General features: G+C 48.9%; 2 long non-coding RNA genes across 2 annotated transcripts; one reads left to right on the top strand and one right to left on the bottom strand.

Moving 5' to 3' along the window:
- Nucleotides 1–3,327: 3,327 nt before the first annotated feature.
- LOC107501982 lies at nucleotides 3,328–7,557 on the bottom strand. The gene is made up of 3 exons (XR_001594904.2): nucleotides 6,968–7,557; nucleotides 6,356–6,604; nucleotides 3,328–3,658 (listed from the first exon to the last, which is right to left on the bottom strand). It is a non-coding gene; the product is annotated as an uncharacterized LOC107501982 (long non-coding RNA).
- A 2,373-nt stretch (nucleotides 7,558–9,930) lies between these two features.
- LOC107501980 lies at nucleotides 9,931–19,240 on the top strand. Its single transcript, XR_001594903.2, has 4 exons — nucleotides 9,931–11,389; nucleotides 12,451–12,575; nucleotides 14,186–14,386; nucleotides 19,036–19,240. It is a non-coding gene; the product is annotated as an uncharacterized LOC107501980 (long non-coding RNA).
- Nucleotides 19,241–19,590: the final 350 nt, after the last annotated feature.

Genomic DNA, 19,590 nt, shown 5'->3' on the forward strand with positions numbered 1-19,590 from the left:
TAAATCTCTCCTATCAGCAGAAACCTTTGAAAGAGTTTGTTTAAAGGCCAGGGAGATAAACAGCAAGGAGAAGTGTTTGTTTAAGATGTATGTTCTGTGTGGGCACTCTGGGGCCCGGATTCACATCTAAGGGAAAGGAGCCTCTCAGAGTCCAGGGTGCGGGCCTCCTAGGGGTGCCTGGGGCCCTGGGTGTGGACTCCAGCCCAGGCAGAAACCTAGTCCTCAGGGAGGGGAAGCAAGCTGGACTGCACCTGCAGGCCCCTCCCTGGCTGGGGGAGGGAAAGGAGGGGGAACAAAAGTTGTCCCAGGAAGGGGAAAAAGCTTTTTTCACCCTGTTAGGCGGGGAGGGCTGCCCAGAAGGACCTGCTGGTTGGCATGCAGGCAGAAATCCCTCAGGAAGCCAGCTGCCTCACATCTCCAACTGTAAATTCAGAACAAGGGCCCAGCTCATGGCTGCCCACCCCCAATGGCTCCACACTCAGCAGCCCAAAATAAACGAGGGCTTGAATCTGGGTATCACCAGCTCTGCGTCCTTGGATAAGCCCCCTAACCCATGTCTAGAGCCCTAGGTCCTCTCTGTTGTGAAAATATCATGCCTGCCTCAAAAGGTTTTAATATGTATTGAGCACTTGCTGTATACCAGACACTGTTATAAGTGCTTGGGCTATAACAGAAAACGAAAGAAATGAAGTCTCTGCCCTTTTGGAGCCTAAAGTGGAGGGAAGTAGACAATGAACATAATAATAAGTAAATTATACACTACATTAGAAGGTGATAGAAGTTACAGAAAGAAATAGAACAAGGTACAAGGAATGGGGAGAGGACGATGAGGTTTGGCCCTGCCAAGAAAGTGGTCTCTGAAAGATCTGTAGATCTCTGAGGACAGAGCAGTCCAAGCAGAGCCTTCAGCCAGGGAAATGCCCAGAGAATCGAATGAAATGTCCTTCATTAAGCACGCAGTATGAGCCCTGGAGCATGGTCCCGTGGTCAGAAATAATAGCTGAAGTTGTCATTGTCGAAGCCATTACTGAGGGCAGGGGAGCTTTCAAGGAGGAAGCAGGGCTTGAGCTGGGTTTCCCCTGGAATTCCTTCCTCCTGCCAAGTAGACAGGAGAACTGGCATCTCTGGAGCAAAGCACTTTGAAGGTGAGAAGACAGGCAGACCAATGACAGAGCTCATGGCGCCTGAAGGGTCCAGGGGCAAAGGCAGCCAGATTCTCAGGGGAAGCCCTCAGCTGGATCAGGGGTCTGGACTCCGATCCTGGCTCTGCCTCTCGCCTGCTAGGGCATCTGGGCAAATGACTAGTAGCTTCCTGGGTCTGTCTTTCCTCTACGGCAGAATGGGAATAATATATCCTCCCCTCACTGGATAGTTGGGAGGATGAAAGCAGTACATGGCGTGCCAGTGCCTGGAACATAGCAGATGCTCAGTAAATGTTCGGTTTGTGTTTCATGCCCACCCTGGTCCCTATGGACTCCTTTCCAGCTCTTACATGGAGTGGGATGGCAATAGGCCTGCCAGGTCCCAGAATTGAAGATGTTGGACAGCTGAGCATTGTCTTCACGTAGCTGAAAGGTGGTCCCACTAGAAAGAGTTTAGGTTTATTTCTGGGCCCCAAAGAGAAGGTAGGAATGTCAAGGAAACAGGTTTTTGCTCCACTCAAGAGGATTTTTTCAGTATCAGCGGTGTTTAGCAGCGAAATTGACCTCTTTAGAGTTAGTGAGCTGCTGATGATAGAAGTCACATGAGCAGAAGAAGGCTGGGTTTTAGATAGAGGTTGAGCAGAAGGGATTCCTGCTCTGGGAGGGGTTCGACCAATTGGTTTTGGGGTCCCTCCCAGCTGTGAGATTTGAGGATCTACTTCCATGCCTTCCCAAGCTCCACAGACCCTGGAGATTTGTCCATCACGACTTTCCTCATTACCTCGTGAAAACTTGCTTGACCTGTGTCCTTAGGGTTCTGCCATGTGATGGGCCAGCACATCTGATAGATAAATTTGTGCTCAATTTGGAATATTCACAGATTAGTATGTTAATCCTGCCAGGTACACAGGGGCAGTTTAACAGGGTCCTGGATGTGTTAACTCAGAGACGTAAGGAATGGTGAAGTTTCAGGCACTGTGAGAGAGACTGAGGGACAGACCTGTTTGGGGAAACATGCCTGAGCACTTTATCAAATAGTTCCTAGTGTCCTCCAAACCCTACCTATAGTAAGATTAAGTTTTAGCTAAGATCACAGACCATGGCTCAAAGATTTAAAGGGCCCAACTGCCCACCTCAGCCTCTGCTCATGAACCAGGTGAGGTTCCAGGCCAACTCTGGGCACCTTCTTCCTGCCCCAATTTGCCGAGGAGAGCCCACTCGCCTGGCAGCTGGAAGCCGCACTTTTCTTTTCAAAGCCTCTGCATTTCCTTCCCCTCCTCCCCCTTCCTTCCTGCCTTCCCCCCACCCCCCAAAAAGAGGATGCCCCTTCTGTTGAGTACACAGCCTGTAATTTTGCTGTCAGATCTCAGCCAGGAGGTCAGTGTTGTGACTGACTGTGTAGGGATCGCTCCCTCAAGGGTAATTACACTAAATTCCCCTCTGAAGGACAGCTCTCTCTGGATAGAATACAAGAAAACCCCGCATCCCCCCATTCACAGAAATCCATGATTTCTGTCGTTGTCACTGGTACCCCGGCAGCGAGACACTTCGAGGAGCTCCAACTACTCTACTTAGAGGCGAGACAGGACCCAGGCAGGGGGAGGGGATGATGGCAGATGATCCAAGAGCAAGGGAAGTGAGGAGCCAGAGGGGCCGCATTGGGAGCTAGGGGTCTGGCTGGCACAGGGCTGGAGCCACGAGCATCTCTATTCTGAGCTGGCCATGCCAAGAATTGGGAAAACAAGAAGACCCCCTGCTGACATCCACCCCATGAGAGCCCCACCGACATTCGCTCATTCCTTTAATAGGCTGGCATCGAACACTCATCACCTGCGCTGCACTGTAGTAGGCACTAAAGGGGACCCCGGGATGGGCAGCGACCCCTCTGGAAAGAGCTGGAGGGCTCTTGGGCAAAACAAAGCACTCACACAGGAGAGGTGAATTAGTATCAAAGTCCTCCCCATTATCCCTAGGCCCCTTTAGAGGGGCAATGCCCTGACCCTTGTCCCCATCTGCCCCAAGGAAAGATGGCAGAAATGGCCAAGACCTTCCAGATCTAGCTTCTGCACCCAGCAGCCCCTGCACTTGCACTTCTCCCCACCCCAGGGAGACCCTGGCGAGAGTTGGGGAGTCACTCACCCACGACAAACAGTTAAAAGGAAGAAAGCAGGTCTGGCGATATCAATGCACTTTGATAACAATAAACTCTGCTTTTAATTTATGCTAATGTGTAGGGCTGTGGTGACAGTAAGAACTAAATTACAGAGTGGCTTTCGAGCTGGTAATTATCCCTCCATTTTTCGCTGCTCTGGAAGATGGACACACAATTATGCTCTCTTGCTGTATATTAATACAGATTCTTGACATCTTCAGCAGACCTGGAGCTGTCATCGAGCTTTTTGTCTCCTTTAATTGAAAATTAATGGTTACTGGGTTGCCACGGAAACAGAGGCCACGGACGCCAGTGGCGCTCATGTCTCACTGAGGGACTGGCGGCTTCAGGAGTCCGGAATGACCTTGAAAGTTAAAAGAAAAAAAAAAACTTAAAAAAGAAGGGGAGAGGAAGGGAAATGAGGACAAGAGGGTGGGAGAGTGTGTTAGACTTGAAAGAGAGAAGAGAGGAGAAAAGAAAGGAAGAAAGGAGAAAATGAAGAGGGGGAAAAAGATAAAAATAAATATTTCGCAGGAGGTTAGGAGCATGAATGATTGAGGAGAAAAAGTAAATTAGTAAGTTTTACCTCTCAATTTTTGTCCTCTATCTCTCTCTCTCCCCACCTTCCCCCCCTTTCTCTCTTTCTCTCAAGACCCATTGAAAAACTGGTAACTGGATCTCCACTCCAAAATCCAAGATTCTACAAATCTGTCTTAGGAAGAAAGATGGCATCAGACCAAAGCCCCCAAAAGAAAGAGACAAAGGCTCCTTGCTGTCATGAGAGGTGGCAGGCTGAGCAGGGGGCAGGGCTGAGGTGTGCCATGTGGGCACTTCCCAGGGTCCAGTGGGCTGTGCTGTCAGAACCGGGGCCAGAGGGGGCTGCCTTGTAGGGAGCCAGGGGAGCTGCCACAACATTGCTCTGGCAGTAATGAGCAGGTAAAAGGGCTCTGTCGGCTGGGCCATCAGTTTGAAGACACAACAAAAGAACTCAGAGATGGGGGCATGAAGGGGGACGATCCTGGCAGGGAAAGGCAACGTTTGGTTTGCCTAGGAAGATAAGAGAGAAAGGGGAAGCAGTTCCCTATGGCTCCAGGACACCCACTGGCTCTGGGCTTGGGAATGTTTTGTTTCTACCAGGCCTAGCAGAGGGGCAGTAGGGACCCCCGAGTGTTCTTCTAGCAGAGGAGGTTTGGCTCCTTCCTCATTAGCCCACCATTCCAGTTCCTCAACCCAGAGAGCAGCCTCCAGAAATACAATGCAATTCAACAGCAACTATATGTCTACAGCGAGCCAGGAGCCAAGCTCGTGAATCAGATGAAGAGCCTGCCCTAGAAAGCCTCACACTCAGGACTGTGGGGTAGACAGACATATCAAGAAACAATTGCAAAGTTAGCTGCCCCCTTAAAGATTTTTCTAAAAGGATGTCGTTGCTGTGTTGTAAACATCAAGAAATGATCAGGATGGCTAACAATCGAGGATTGATAATATTATGTGCCCACTAATATATACCCAAAAGATGGAACACTCTACAGTCATTTTAAATTACATTGGGAAAAAATATTTAATGACCTGGGGGAAAGGTTCTTGATATTTTGTTTAATGAAAAAGACAGTTTACAAATATTAATGTATTTATGATTCCATAATCCTGTTTCTAAGTTTTTTGAGGTATACGTACATTAAGCTATTATGCTGTAATAAAAAGTTATCTATATGTGTGCATAAATGTGTAAGCGTGTGAATATATGTGTGAGCACTGTGAATAGGTATGTGAATGCTCATGAGCGTATGAGCATATACTTTTAAAAACTACAAGATACAGTAACATGGTTATCTCTGAGTAGTATCATAACTGAACTTTACCACTTTTTTAATGCTTTTCTGTATTTTCCAAATTTTCTACAGTAAATATACATAATTTTTATTGATGGAGGAAAAAGGTGTTTTTGAAATGAGCTTCTCCAGAAACCATTCCCCTGGAGGTAAAATCCTCTGCTCCCCACTTACATCTGAGGAGACTAGGTCCCCTGGCCCAGGCATTTTTCACCAAAAAGCACTCAGCAGACCCTTTCCTCAACTACCAGTGCCCCACCCTAGGCTCTCACTCCCACCCCGACCCTCTCCCCATGCCCAGCCTATGGCTAGGGTATCCAGAGATAGGGTGAACACCTGAGGACCCTCAGGAGGAGCTGCCAGGGGTAGATCTGCAGCAGGCAACCCAGAAACCCCCTCCTGGGTTCCTGTGTCCATCTTTACAGACCAGGTAACTGAGGCCCAGAGATGTTAACCGATTTGCTCCAAGTCATGCAGCTGGTCGGTGGCAGAGCTATAACCCAGCCCCAGGTACCATCTGCCAGGTGTGCAGTCTCCACACCCTTCTCTGCTGCCTTGTTCCTTACTAGGTCCAGTGAACCCAGGGGTTTAGGCAGCTTCTATGAATTGCTTGGATTTCTGGAAGAAGCCCCATTCTAGGAAGGTCACCATGATAAACAGCATCTTTTCATGGCCTTTGCACCCTTGGCAGGAGTGGGAGAGAGTAGTTATGTTATCCCTAGTTAGAGCAGGAACTTTGGAGAAAGGCTGGCTGGGAGCAGATCTCCCAGGAAATGCATCCTTTCTACCTCTCACCAGACACATCCTTAAACCCCTGACCCTCTCAGGCCCTACATTAACCTGGCACACAGGAACTTGCCTCCCACCCCCAATCTATTTCTCTACCTTTGCCAAGCCTCAGCCTCCAAAATCAGATTCCACTCTCCCCTCCTCCAGGAAACTTTCAGGCAATTAACTTTACGTTGTCACCATTATTCCTTCACTCTGGCCTTGATAATAAAAACACCCTCATTGCACACATCCTCTGTGGCAGGCCCGACTCCAAGTGCCTCTCAAATGTTTACTCCCTTCATCTTCTTAACAACCTTGTGAGGGGGTGACACTGTTTTTTCCCACTGAGGCACAGAGAGGTTAGCCTATTTGCACAAGATCACACAGCAAATCAGTGGCAGAATCAGAATTTGAAGCCACGCACTCCGAGAGGAGAGGACATGTTCTTAACCACTCACCAATGACAATGCACGGGACCCTGGTTTTTTGTTGCACTGGATGACCTGGAACTCTTTTGCCCATTCGCCTGGGCCCTGGCGACATTTCAATGATGAGGCAAGTCTCCGTGATGGCCTTTCCCCAGAAGAGGGGATCTTGCATTTGAAGGCAGGAGGCTTGTTCCCTTTCTGGAGAGTACGCCACATCTGACACAGCGGCCTTGTCAGTTTTGTCCTCACTGGTCTTGCCGCCAATATTCAGAACAGACTCTGCACGTAGGGGAGGGGTAATAGGGGGCCGGCTGCCCATGGCTGACTGGAGACAGTCACTGGGGAAGGGTCCCAGGCAAGGGCCCCCATGCGGCTGCCCACCCTGAATGAGCCCTGAAAACCTGAGGCCTTGAACTCCTCCTTCCTCTCTACCTCTACCCTGCTGCCTGCCTTTCTTCACCTCTCCTCTGTCTTTCCCACCACCCCCCCCCCAACCTCCCTGTTTCACCCCTGCCTACTTCCCTCCCCATCTATTTCCCAGAGAGAGAACAAACAAGACAAACTCGGGCAGCAGTGGGCAGCGGTGGCAGCAGAGGGGAGCAGGGAACTTTCCTTCATTTCCCCAGCTTCCCTGATCCTGACCTTAATCCCCGCTCAGCATCCTGTCAGCCGGGTTGTTCTCAAGCTGACATTGCTGCAGGCGCCTTCTCCGCAGCCTTTCCTCAGATCTGCCTCCTCCGGGGACTTCTAAAGAGGAGCCCGAGGTTTCTCTGTTACAGCCGGCTTCACTCGCTGCCCTCAAGCAAAGCCTGAGCTCCCAGGGGACCACAGGGAGAGAGGGCTGCAGGGGGATAGTGCCAGGCCTGACATTTCGGAGGAAGAGGGGAGGATGGAGGTGGCTAGACCCCGGAGGTTTTCAGAGTGAGGGTCAGACCTGGAGCAGGAGCCCAGCCAGTGCTGTTGGCTTCTGTAAAGCGGGGAGAGCCTTACTTAGATGTTTGGGCCTGAGAGACAGAGGGGAAACTGAGGCTGGAGCCCAGGGAATTTATGTTGGTGCTGGTTCTAACCGTGGAGACAGCAGAGGAGTCCGTGACTTTCTGAGTCTGCCGGGAGATCACAGATCAGGGTGGGTTTGCAGAAGGGCAGCTGAGGCCTGTATCGAGTGTGTATGAAAGAAAACCCATATGTACACATTAACCAGTTGACTTCCTCACCTACTGGGTTCTGGGTGTTGAGAGAGAAACAGGAAAGGCAGCCTGGTAAAAGCGATGAAGTGTGAGCTTGGCATGAGTTGGGTCTAGATCCCAACCTGCCTCTGCCACATGGTAGCTGTGTGGCCTCTGGCCTATTACTCAGCTTTTCTGAGCCCCATTTTTCTCATCTACAAGGTTGGATGTGTGTGTATGTGTAGGTTATAATAAAAGCTTCTATGCGGGATCAGTGCTAAGTTTAGAGACAAGGTGTGAAGAGCCCCTGGGGTTTAGGATGAATTTTACTATTCACATCACCATTCACAGGGGACATTAGAGTCCAGAGCTTTGGGTCTTCCTGAAAGAGGATGCATGCAGGAGGAGTCACCTGCGAGCATATGCATGTGCAGGCCCGTGTCTGTTAGGGGAAGGAGGTGTCCTGGGAAGGGCTCCTGTGAAACTGTTGTGAGTCTCTATACAGCAGCCTGAACAAACATCCGAGGCGGTGGGCTCTGGCCAGCCCTCCCTTCCCCACACCCCCACCCTGCCAAGGGGCCAGAGATGCAAGAGTGTCCAGGAAACCCAGGAAGAGATGCTCCCCGAGTCCCCTCTCATGACCCCCTCTCCTGCCCCCCCGCCCCCGAGAGCCAAAAGGGTTCCCAAGACTAACTTAGAAGGTAATACCCAAGATCCCAGGTACTCAGCTTTAAAGTCCTTGTCTTGGGAATGTGGCTGCTTCTCCCACAGCCAGGAGATCCCTGTGTGACAATCCGAGGAGACCGAGGCCGTTGGGCAAGACTGATCCCATGGTACCTGTGCACACACCGGTCCCCAAGTCTGCAATAGCTGGGGGCTTCCTGATCCATCTTTCACAGTGGACTCTGCCTTTATGGGGTCTGTACCTCTGGGTTTCTCCAGTAGGTAGCCTGAGACACCAATGGGGCTCCATGTCAGTCAGGCAAAGACACGGGGGCTCCCTGACCTGGCATTCAAAGAGATGGACTCAGGCAGGGGCAGGTTGTCTTTGAACGTCCCAAAAACCTCCTGGCCCTGAGGTCTGGGAAGCAGGGTAGCTTTCGGCTGCTTTTTCCCTCCCCGGACCATTCCCCAAAAGGAGGCAGCTTTAGTGTTTGGGGAAGGATTTGGGGGTACATCTCAGACCTTTGACAGGTCACGTTCCCCCACATTCTCCCTAATCCTCCACACCCTAGTAGCCACTCCAACCTGCCTGGGCATGAGTTCAGTTGACTAGAATTCTAGCAAGGGAGGTGCCCCTGGGAAAACGAGGCAGTGAGATGTGTGAGTCTGAGGGCCTGGCTCCTCACGCAGGTGCAGCAGACCACCGCAAGCCCCTCCCCATGTCTGCGTCTCAATGCCGCACCAGGAAGCAGCAGGTGGCAATCCAGGGCCTCAGAGAGACCAGGACATTAAAGTGCTAAGGGGATACAAGGCATGGATCTTGATATTCATCTTTTATAGACCAAATCCTTTCGTACCCTCCCCCCTAACAGGTGCAGGCTACCTAGGAAGGCCTTTGTCCCACTCCTTCCTCCTCTCAACGAATCCTAGCCTCAAGCTGTCTGACTCTTAAAACAAGCCCCTCTGTTTGGGGGGTTTCAGAGGCAGCTGGGAGGCGACTTCAACCACCCCAACTCCTTCCAAGTCAGGGGAGTCAGGGAACCCTATTCTAAGGCAGCCTTGAGCAGTGATGTCTGCAGGGCGTTGGGGGAGGTGGGGGTGGGGAAGGACCAGGAGGAAGACTCTGGGTGCCGGATCCTGAAACTCCCTTGGGCGTGAGACCAGAAACCTGAACCCCAGGCCCCCCACCCCGCCCCCCAAGCCACCGTCCGGAAAAAATAAACTATTTCCTGCAACCAGCTCCGAAACAAAGTCTGTGAGTGAGCTGTGACACATGTTACATAAATAGAAGCCGCAGAGGGGAAAAGCCTGTTTTCTCTTTCATTATTTATCACTCTCTAACCATCTCCAGCTGGGTGAGTAAACAGGCGCATTGGCCCATAATGAGGAACAGACTGCTGCCGTGGGGCTGCCAGAGGGTGAGAGTGTGTATGCATGTGTCTGTCTGTCTGTCTGTCTGTCTGCTCCTGAGAGGGAAGAGCGGGAGTCTGCGATGGAGAAGGCTGTGGAGCACCTGACTCCAGACAGCAAGGGATTATTCACCTGGTGCCCTGGCTGGGGGTGGGGCACAGCGGCTGCACTCTCCACCCAGAGGGCTGGTTGGGGAGGGGGTGGCTGGATGGAGAAGGAGTCAGAAGGGGAGAGACTGTGTGGGTGGGAGAGGATGTGAGAGGTATGAGCCAAGTGTCAGGCTGCGAGTGCGCGCCGGGTCTCAGAGCATGACCCCCGAGGGGTGGCCTCTGAGTGTGGCCAAGGGGATGTGTGGGAGTGGGCTGGGGCAGGAAGGCTTGTGAAAGAGGAGTGTGACTGCTGGGTGTGGAGGACTGTAGGTGAAACTGGGAGACTGAGGGAGAGTGAGCGTGTGTGATGATGCGGCAGTATGTGAGTGTACGTGTGTGTGTGTGTAACTGTATATGTGTGATCCTAGTGATATATATGGGTATGTGTGATTTCGTGACTATGGCAATGTATGAACGTGTGAATGTGCATGTCTGTGTGACTTTGATAGTGTATACAGCTGTGTGTAACTCTAGGCGTGTGCTAAGTACATGAGAGGTTTTATGGCCATAAGATGCGGTTATGGGTTGAACTGTATCCACCAACAAACAAACAAACAAACAAACAAACACACTGAAGGCCCCACCCCCAGCACCTCAGAGTATGATCTTATTTGGAAACAGGGTCACAGCAGATGTAATCAGTTAAGTTGAAGTCATACTGAAATAAAGTACCTCTCTGCAATATAACTAGTGTCCTGATAAAAAGATGTTCATGTGAAGACACAGAGACACATGTCCCTGTGAAGACAGAAGCAGAGATTTGAGTAATGTGTCTACAAGCCAAGGAACACCTGGGGTTATCAGAAGCCTGCAAGAAGCTAGCAAGAGGTGAGGAAGGATCCTCCCCTACAAGTCTCAGAAGGCACCTGGATTTTGGACTTCTCCAAAAGTGTGAAACAATAAAGTTCTGTTGTTTTCAGCCACCTGGCATTTGGTACTTTGCTATGGCAGTCCTAGGAAACTAACACTGGCGTTTATGAACATGTCGTATGAGCTTGGGAATGTGGGAAACCATGGAAGTGTGTGTGTGCACAGGCATGTGTGTGATTCTTACAGTGAAGATGGGTGTGGGTGTGACTATCTGACTGTGGGAGTGTGTACATACATGTCTAAGAACAGGGAATGTGTGAATGTGTGTGTTTGTAGGTAATGCCACACACTCTCTTGGCTTCTAAATATTATCCCAGAAAGGAACCCAGCAACCATCCTTCACTTCTGGCTGCCTCTGTACACCCCAGACCCTGCCCTGACCTTGGGCAGTTCAGCCAGAGGCCAGTCAGCCTTGGAGGAGGACTGAAACAGTCCTGTGGAGGGCTACCCAAGGCTGTCCCTGCCCTGGAGTCACCCGACATCAAGGTTTAAACCCTACTCTGGCCCACAAAACCCAGAGTGCTCATCAGGAACCCCACTGAGTGGATGTGAGGGTACTCTGGCTGATTACCAGGGTTGATTCAGCTGACCTGGTTGGCTAGGCAGGTGTCCCCTTCCTCCCTCACGGCTCCATGTGCGTCCCTCCTGAAGCTGCACGCTCAATTGAAGAGGATGACCTCCCCCAATAGAGGAGCGGACCGTTCTTCGGTCAAGGGTATACGAGTTGCTGAGCTCCCCTGCTAGAACCTCCAAACAAGCTCTCAGAGACCCCAGTGAGGCCAGGTCCAGAGGCTGGAAGCAGTAAGGTAAGGAGTCAGACTCCTTGTTTGTGATCCTGGGCGTGCTTTCCTGAAACCTGATTTTTCTCTAGTTTGAGGCTAATGAGCTAGTATCACCTGTCCTGCATGGGGAGTTACAGTGGAGACATGCCTAAGCCCAAAGATTCTTGAAACAGAACTGAGTACCTGTGTTGACCAGACCCATCCCAATGGACTGCTGCATGTCACAGAGCCAGCTAGAGCTTAACCTCCCCAGGCCATGTTCAGACCAGCCTGTCCTCCTGCTGGCCCAGACCCACCCCCAACCAGGGGATATCACAGTTGTTCAATGACTCACTCGACAAAGCACAGGCCCCAAGGCCCATGTCTTAGAATCCTCAAAAGTGCCCCAGAGAGGCCCTGCCATGAAACCTCAGACAGCCACTTCTCTGAGCCTCAGTTTCTCCTCTGTGAAAAGGGTACAGCCACCCTTGCCCTGCCTACTTTATAGGGATGGTGTCAGGCTTATGTAAGGACATGAACTTGTCTTATTAAGAAGTCCCGTATAAAACGCCCCACAGCCCGACTTTGTGAATGGAGCATCACAAAGGGAGCTCCACGTACCAAGACCTGCGGTACCGATATCATCCCCACCATCAGAGTATACTTTGTTCTTTCCTTTTCCAGCTTGCCAGTTTATTCCCTTAGTTCTATAATGGTTTGCTTTCATTCAAAAGTCTGCAAAATGTGGTCCTAGGGGCCGTGTCCTACCTGTTCCCATAAGGTCTGGGAGCTAAAAATGATTTTTATAAATTAGCATTTACCATTGATTTGATGACAGGGATCATTAACTTTGAACCCCGGTTAAGTAAAATGTATCCCCTTCCCCCATCCCATTCTTCTCATTAGTTGACCTGTGTTCCAAAAAAAAACAAAAACAAAAAAAACAAAAAAAAACAAAAAAACAAAAAAACCTATATTCAACTATTATTGTAATTATAATCCCATCAATAAAAATTTGGGGAAAATTTGTTTTCTCTCTTATCATGTAAGTCTCTACATAATTCCCTCAATTTTGCCTCAAATATTTATTGTCTGTCCCATTACAGAAAAATTTTGCGGGTATTTGCCTCTATCACAACGCTGAAACTACAGCAACAAGATGGTCATAGTTTGCCAACCCCTGAAGCAGAGCACTCTAAGCCTTTGGCCATTTGGTTGGATTTGGAGAAGGGTAAGTAAATTTCTTGCAGGTCCCAACAAGTCAGCATTTGCTTGATCTGTTCACTGGACTGAACTAGGCAGGATGTGAGTGAATCTAACAGGACTCCCTCTAAGGACTTTGAGAGTGAAGCCCACCCAGGGAAAGACAGAGTTAGCAAAGTAGAGAACCCAATGGCATTGTTTTAAACCCTTAGATCACACATCACTTGCAGTGAGCCCTACCCCTTGATTATTCTGTTATAAGGGCCAAACAATTTTGCATTGTTATTTAAGCCATTTGAAGTGAGTTTTCTGACATTTGCACAAATACAGAAGCTCAAAAGATGTGTCTAATCCAGCTCAGGGTATTCAAGGAAAACTTCCAAGAGGGGGTGTCAGCTAAGCTGGGTCTTAGAGTTAGTGGGGAAAGCAAATGGTAGGAAAGGTTTTCCAGGCAGATGGCAGGAGAGGAAAGAGCACAGCACCCTCCACAAGTCCCAAGTGGCAGAGCTGAGAGTGGCCAGGAATGGGATCGGAATTTCAAGAAAGGGTACCTGTGCCCTGTGCTCCAGGCCAAGGTGCTTAAATCTGGCCCGTGGGAATGGTTCTTGAGAATAGCTTGACAAGTTCAGGTTGGCACTTTAGATAGAATCTTTTAATCACTGTGGAGGATAGACTGGAGGGAGGCATAGGAAAGAGGTCAGATTGGAGGGAGGGATGGCAGTTAGGAGGTTACGGGAATACCCAGGTAGAAGATGATGAGGGTTCAGACCAATGGCAGTGGGAGTGGGCGTGGAGAGGAGGAAATAACTCAGAAATATTTTGGAAGCAACATCCACAGGACTTAGTGACTGATTAGATGTGCTGAGAAGAGACAGGGAAAATCAAGGGATGATTGTTGGTTTCTAGAGTGACTGGTGGGTACGATGCCACCACTGAGAAGAACATGCAGAAGTAGGGCATGTTTTGGGATACGGATGGTGATTTTGGTCTGGGGTGTGTTGAGTATGACATCAGTGGAGGTTCACAGACATGGGAGTGGGAATGAAGTCTGAGTTAGGGACATTACTTGGAGCCACCAACTCACAGATGGTAGTTAAAACCATAAGAGTAGATGAGATCGTTCAAGAGCTTGTGGGAGCAATGGGTCAAAGCTGAAGCTTTGGGAACATCAAACATTTACGAGGAGATAGTGGGAGATGACATGAACCCACAAGGGAAAAGTCAAGGAGGAGACGAGAAGGCGGAGTGTGGCAGGTGCTGGCGCCCTGCCCATATCTCTGGTACTTACCTCTAGAAAAGGCTGCGTACTGCCAACACCTGCTCTTTGCTTGAGGGTTTTTTCCTGGCCATGGAAACACTCTTGGCACCAGCTCAGGGCAAGCCGGAAGTGCTGGAGAGTTAATGTGCCTGGAAGCAGCCTTCAGCCAGTGACCAAGAGGGAGCTGGAGGATGAGTACGCCGGCTTCCTTGCCTGGTGGTGTGCATAACTCGAGGCCTGTCTCATACAGCTTCCGGAGTTCCCAAGCGGGATCGCACCCCTCTTGCTCACGTGGTAGCATAACTTTCATGATGACACTCCCCGAATTGGCTTCCTGCCCTTCTTTCTCACTTTCCCACTTCCCTACTGGTATTTCCTAGGACTGATTCCCAAATAAACTACGTGTACTAGAATCCTTGTCTCAGAGGCTACTTCTGGGAGAACCTGAAATAAGACAACGGTGTCATGAAAACCAGACAAACAGAAAATTCCAAGATATTCTCTCCACGTAATTTCTGTCTTCAGAGGAATCGGGTCACCCTGCCCCATAGATGGTGCCCATTTCCACACTCACTAAAGAGGTAAGCCCATTTCTCCCCTGCCCTTGAGGTTTTCATCAGGAGACTACACATTCCCAGGCTGAGAACATCTTGCTATCAAAAAATCCTTTCCTATCTCTTACCTCAGTTCCACCACCACCACCCCCTGCTTTTATAGGGGCTGCTATGTCCAGGGAAGTGTGGTCACAGCTCCTTGAATAACACAAAGTCTTGAAAAGATTCCTCAGCTTTGAGCCTCTCCCTCCCTTGTACTCCTGGCTTAGTCCTCTCCTTTTCCAGCACTCCAAGAGGCTTTCACTTTTTTTCCGTTTGTTAGACGTCCAGCCTTGTAGATGTTCATCATTTCTCTTTCTGTCTGTGACCCAGGGACTAGCTCTGACTGCCAGTTAGTGAGTCACAGAAAGGCAGGGAGTGATGAGTGGCCTAGAAACACTCCCTACTTCCAGTCAGTGACGCCTGACCCACACTGTTCTTCACCTCTAACCTCTCAGGGCAAGAAACCAAGGGGAATGGACTTGAATCAGACTTCTGGGGGCAGGGAGATGGGCTCTCACTAAGCCATATTATAAAGCGATATGTAGATATAGAAGAGTGTCAGGTGTGAATGCAGGCGCTTTGCTTATGTAAGTGCGGAAAACTGTGTGTGAGTTTCAACCTCTAGAAGCTTTGGTCTTGTCATTTGTAAAATGAAGATAATAGCAGTATTTACCTGACTTAGGCTAGCTTCCCCCAGAAGCAGCCCCGAGAGAACTATTCCAGTCCACATGGTTGATTTAGGAAATTCTGGGAGAGAAGTGGGAGAAAAAGATAAGGAAGGGAAGGAAGGTAATAAAGTATGTTATCCAGCCAGCAACAAGGGTGGGCTCAGTCCTGCTGGAGAAACCCTAGGAGTGCACAGAGAACACACACCTCAGAATTATCCCTCCAGAGGGGTGAAAGAGGGGGTATTTATACACCAATTTCCATCTATCATGGGTGGAGGACTTTCCCACACAGTGGCAAAGTGGAATCCAGTGCCCAGAGGCCACCCTCAGGCAAAGCCAGGCAGGCACTGGTGATTAGAAGCCTCAGGGGTGTAAGTAGTCAGAGTGTCATCAAACAAAACGGGGCACCAAAGATCTGGTATATCATCTCAGAGGGCTGTTGGGAGGTGAAATGAGGTCACACATGAAGAGTTGTTAACATGGTGCCTGATGCCAGTGATTCTTCTCTAATCAAGATCGAGCCTCACCCCAGGCTTCAGAAGCCTGGCTCAGGGACTTCCTGCTGCCTAATAACCATGAGGGAGGTCTTGGGGGCTGGAGGATTCAAGAACAGAGGAGACTAGTGGAGAAAAGGCCAGAAAGAAGAAGAGGTGCAGGAGACCTTGGAAGGAGGTGGGCCCTGAGGTCCAGGTCAGGCATGGAATATGATGTGGACTGTGTGTGGAAGAAGCCCTAGGAAAATGTGTGAGCCTCACTGCATGAGCCCAGTTAGATGCCACACATGATAAGAGACTTATAAAAGCTCTAATCTGCCCCCTTATATCCACCCTACATTGATTGCCTCTGCCATTCATGGCTCTGCCTTTGTTAAAAAAAAAAAAAAAAAAAAATTAGGACTACCATGGGGGATCAGCGATACATCTAAAAAGTATCTGGTATACAGTAGGTGCTTAATAGGTGGTGGCTATTTCCAGTGTGAGGCTATCTTGGCTTTGACTTCCCTCTTTCACATTGCACCTCACCCTCCAGTGCCAGTGGCGGAGACTCCAAACCCCAGGCCCTCAAGTTCCCGTGGGGAAGGAATACTTCCTTTGCAAAGCACAGAGTTCTAAAGGGATCCCCACTGGACAAGCAGAAAAAGAGCAGGGAGGAGTGATGAGAAGAATGGAGAGCATAGACCTCTGGGAGGACGAGATGGCCCTTGAGGGAGTGAGGGTGCTGCCTTGTCCCATTTTCTATCCAAGTTCCCTGTCCCCTGCTACCTTGACCTCTAACTCTTGCCCTCCAATCATTGAAGACACAGTTATTGCATAAGTTCTACAACCCCCAGCTTATACAGGCAGGGCACCAACTTGCCCTGAGGTGTCAGGCTACTTTTTTTTAACCTTGCTCTAAATTATCAAATCATAATCAAATCAAATCAACATGCATTTACAGTGTACTTACTATGCAAAACAAATGATGCTTGGTGCAACAGGAAATCCCAAAATGGGCCCCTGACCTGTTTATTATCTAGTTGGAGAGGTGAGACATAAATGATTAAACATTTAACAAACAATACAATGTATTTAAAGTCACTGCGTGCTTATTAAATAAAAGTTAGCCAGCAGCACATTGTAGCATTAACATGTATGCTAAAGAGCAGCAAGCGGCAAAGAGATGGTAGTGGCTGGGGTAATCAAGAAACAACAGTAGCTCCAATCTATCTAACGCCTATACTGAGAAGAACCCTACATGAGTTATACTCTTCCTCACCAACTCTCTGCCAGACCCACATATTTTTCCCTATTCTATAGTCGAAGAAACTGAGATTAAGCCCCTTGCTTCAGGATTTCAGGCTTGAAAGTGACAGATTTCGGATTTAAATCTAAGCATCTTCTCAAAGGAAAAAGATATGGGGTAGCACTTGAAGGATGAAGAACTATATGAAGGGAAAAGGGGTTCTTTTCTCTAAGCCCACTCCTTGGCCCCCAGACACACTCCTCCTCAGTAAAAGGTCAGGTTCATTACGCGAGAGAGGGGAGGGATGCTGGGTCTGATCTCTTAGCCATCACTGTGTGTGTCCTGCTCTCTCCTTGCAGGGAAATCCCTCCACAGAGGGGGTCTCATTTGACCCAAAGACACCGTGTTCTAATTGATGGGAAATTGTCCACTGCTTGTCAGGCTATTGTTCATTTCCTGATCCTTAATGACTGATTTTCTACTAGTCAGCCTGGAGTCCCATGCCCACAACCCTGAGGACAAGGCCTGAGTCTTTGTGTCCCTGAAAGTGACTGTAGGAAGGCCTGCAAACATCTCTCAGGGCTGGAGGCATATGGCTGGCCTGGTACCAAGAAGGGCAACTCAGTCCCTCCTTCAGTCCTGGGACAGTTCCCCACATTGCAGGGTCCTCTACTCAGGGCAATATGGTAAGCCGATGAGCCTCCCCTCCAGGAGTAGAAGCCCCCCTTAAAAAGGGGGAGTCTGGAGAATGCCTTGAAGGTTCCTGGCACAGTTCATTAAGATATCAACCTTTAATGAAATATTTGTTTAAATCGTCATTTATCTTGAGGAGCAGGGGCCTTTGTGGTGAAGGAAAAGGCTGCCCCTTTCTACCCCTCCCCCACCTCCACCCAGCACAGATCCTGGGTCTTTCTGAGTCAGAAAGACTGGGAAGCAGGGTGGGGAGGAACAGCTGGCAGATATGGGGAGGGGAGAAGATTCCAGAATGGAGGAATCACAGGAGGAAGGGGAGACAACTTGACTAACCAGGAGGCAATAAAGGGGGGTAAAACAGAAAGTTCTGGAAGCACCCCCCACCACCACCCACTGCTATGTAACCACAATGGCCAAACATCAGAAACAGCCCAACTGTTCCATGGAGGGGAGGTTGGATAAAGACCTGGGGCACACTGATACAGTAGACCATTCTCCAGAAGCCTTTCAATTAATGACCTAGGGATATATGTAGTAAACCTGAATTAATCTCAGCAACATGAAGTTGAGTAAAAAACATCGCCAACCAAAGGAAAAAGCAAGGAGCAGAAGGTACTTTCATTTAAGATTTCAAGATGCCCAAGCAATACTAAGTGATTAAGAGTATAAAACTTACTTGGTAAGGATACCTACCAACTTCAGGAAACTGCCTACCTCTGGAAGGGAAAGATTTCAGAAAACCAGAGGGAAAAGTATAGGAAAATCACAAGACCAGCAACCATTTTTAAGCTTTTTATTTTTAAATATAAAAAAAGGTGCGCAAATCATAAGCGTACATACAGCCCAACTAATTTTCACAAAGTGAACAGACCCTTGTAACCAATTCCCAAACACAGAACATTCTCAGACCCCCAGGAAACCCCTCGTGCCCCTCCCAGTTACTTCCCTAACTAGAGTAGTCACTCTCCTGAATTCTAATGTGATCAGTTAGTTTGACTGATTTTTGAATTTCAGATAAATGAAATCATACTGTGTGTTTTCTCTGGTGTTTGGCATTTATGCTCAACATTCTGGTTGTGAGATTTCTCCATGTTGCTGTGTGTGTGGCAGTGGTTTGTTCATTCTCACTGCCAAGTACTACCTCAAGCATTCAAATACCATGATTTACTCACCTAATTCCAATATTGATGACTCATGAATAGGGCTGCTAAGAACATTCTAAGCATATGTCTTTTGGTGAACACATATACGTATGTTTTTTTGTTGGTATATACTTAGAAGTGGAGCTGCTATATTATGCTGTTAATTTTTTATTCCTTGTAACTAAGACTGTTAATTTTTTATTCCTTGTAACTAAGAAAAGGTTTTGGGCAGGGGTGGGGGGAATGTAAGATTCAAATAGTCAAATGAACGGAAACAAAATATCTGTGCATAAAGGTGTTGGGCCTGTGGGAATAAAGAGACTGTTTCTGGATACACATAGTCCCAGGCCTGAGTGCCAGGCCTGATACTCAGAACAAGCTCACCTACTAACCTACCTCATCCCCATAGCAGGGAGGCAGCTGACCCTGGGAAGGGGCATTCTGAACAAGAAGACCTGGGAACAAGTCTTTGCTGTACCACCTCCTAGCTGTGTGACCTAGGGTGAGTTGCCTGAGCTCTGAGCCTTGAGTTCCTCACCTATAAAATGAGAAGAGCTGTCATGTTGAAGGCCACACAGATCAAGTGCCTGAAATACAGCAAACATTTAATTAGTATTAACTTCAGTTGTATGCATGATTTGCAGTTTTGTGAGGTCAATATTCCCCATTTTTAAGTGAGGAAACTGGAGCTCACAAAAGGCAAAATGAGCATTTATGGAAAGCACTACATGAACAGGTCACAGAGCTAGACTTTGATCATGCTTTTTCATTCTGTCCTCCCAACCACCCTAGGAAGCATCCTCCCAGTTTTGTGGATGAGGAAACTGAGGCTCAGACCTCATGGAACTTGCCCAGGTAACACAGTTGGTGAGAGAGGCTGCCTCAGTCCAGGCCCTGGGCTCTTTAACCATGTACTCCTAGGCCAGGCCATGTGCCCTGATTCCTGCCACAGCCACAGCTCCTT

Source organism: Rousettus aegyptiacus, unplaced genomic scaffold, assembly GCF_014176215.1.
Source record: "Rousettus aegyptiacus isolate mRouAeg1 unplaced genomic scaffold, mRouAeg1.p scaffold_m13_p_1, whole genome shotgun sequence".
In the NCBI taxonomy this organism is placed as follows: domain Eukaryota; kingdom Metazoa; phylum Chordata; class Mammalia; order Chiroptera; family Pteropodidae; genus Rousettus; species Rousettus aegyptiacus.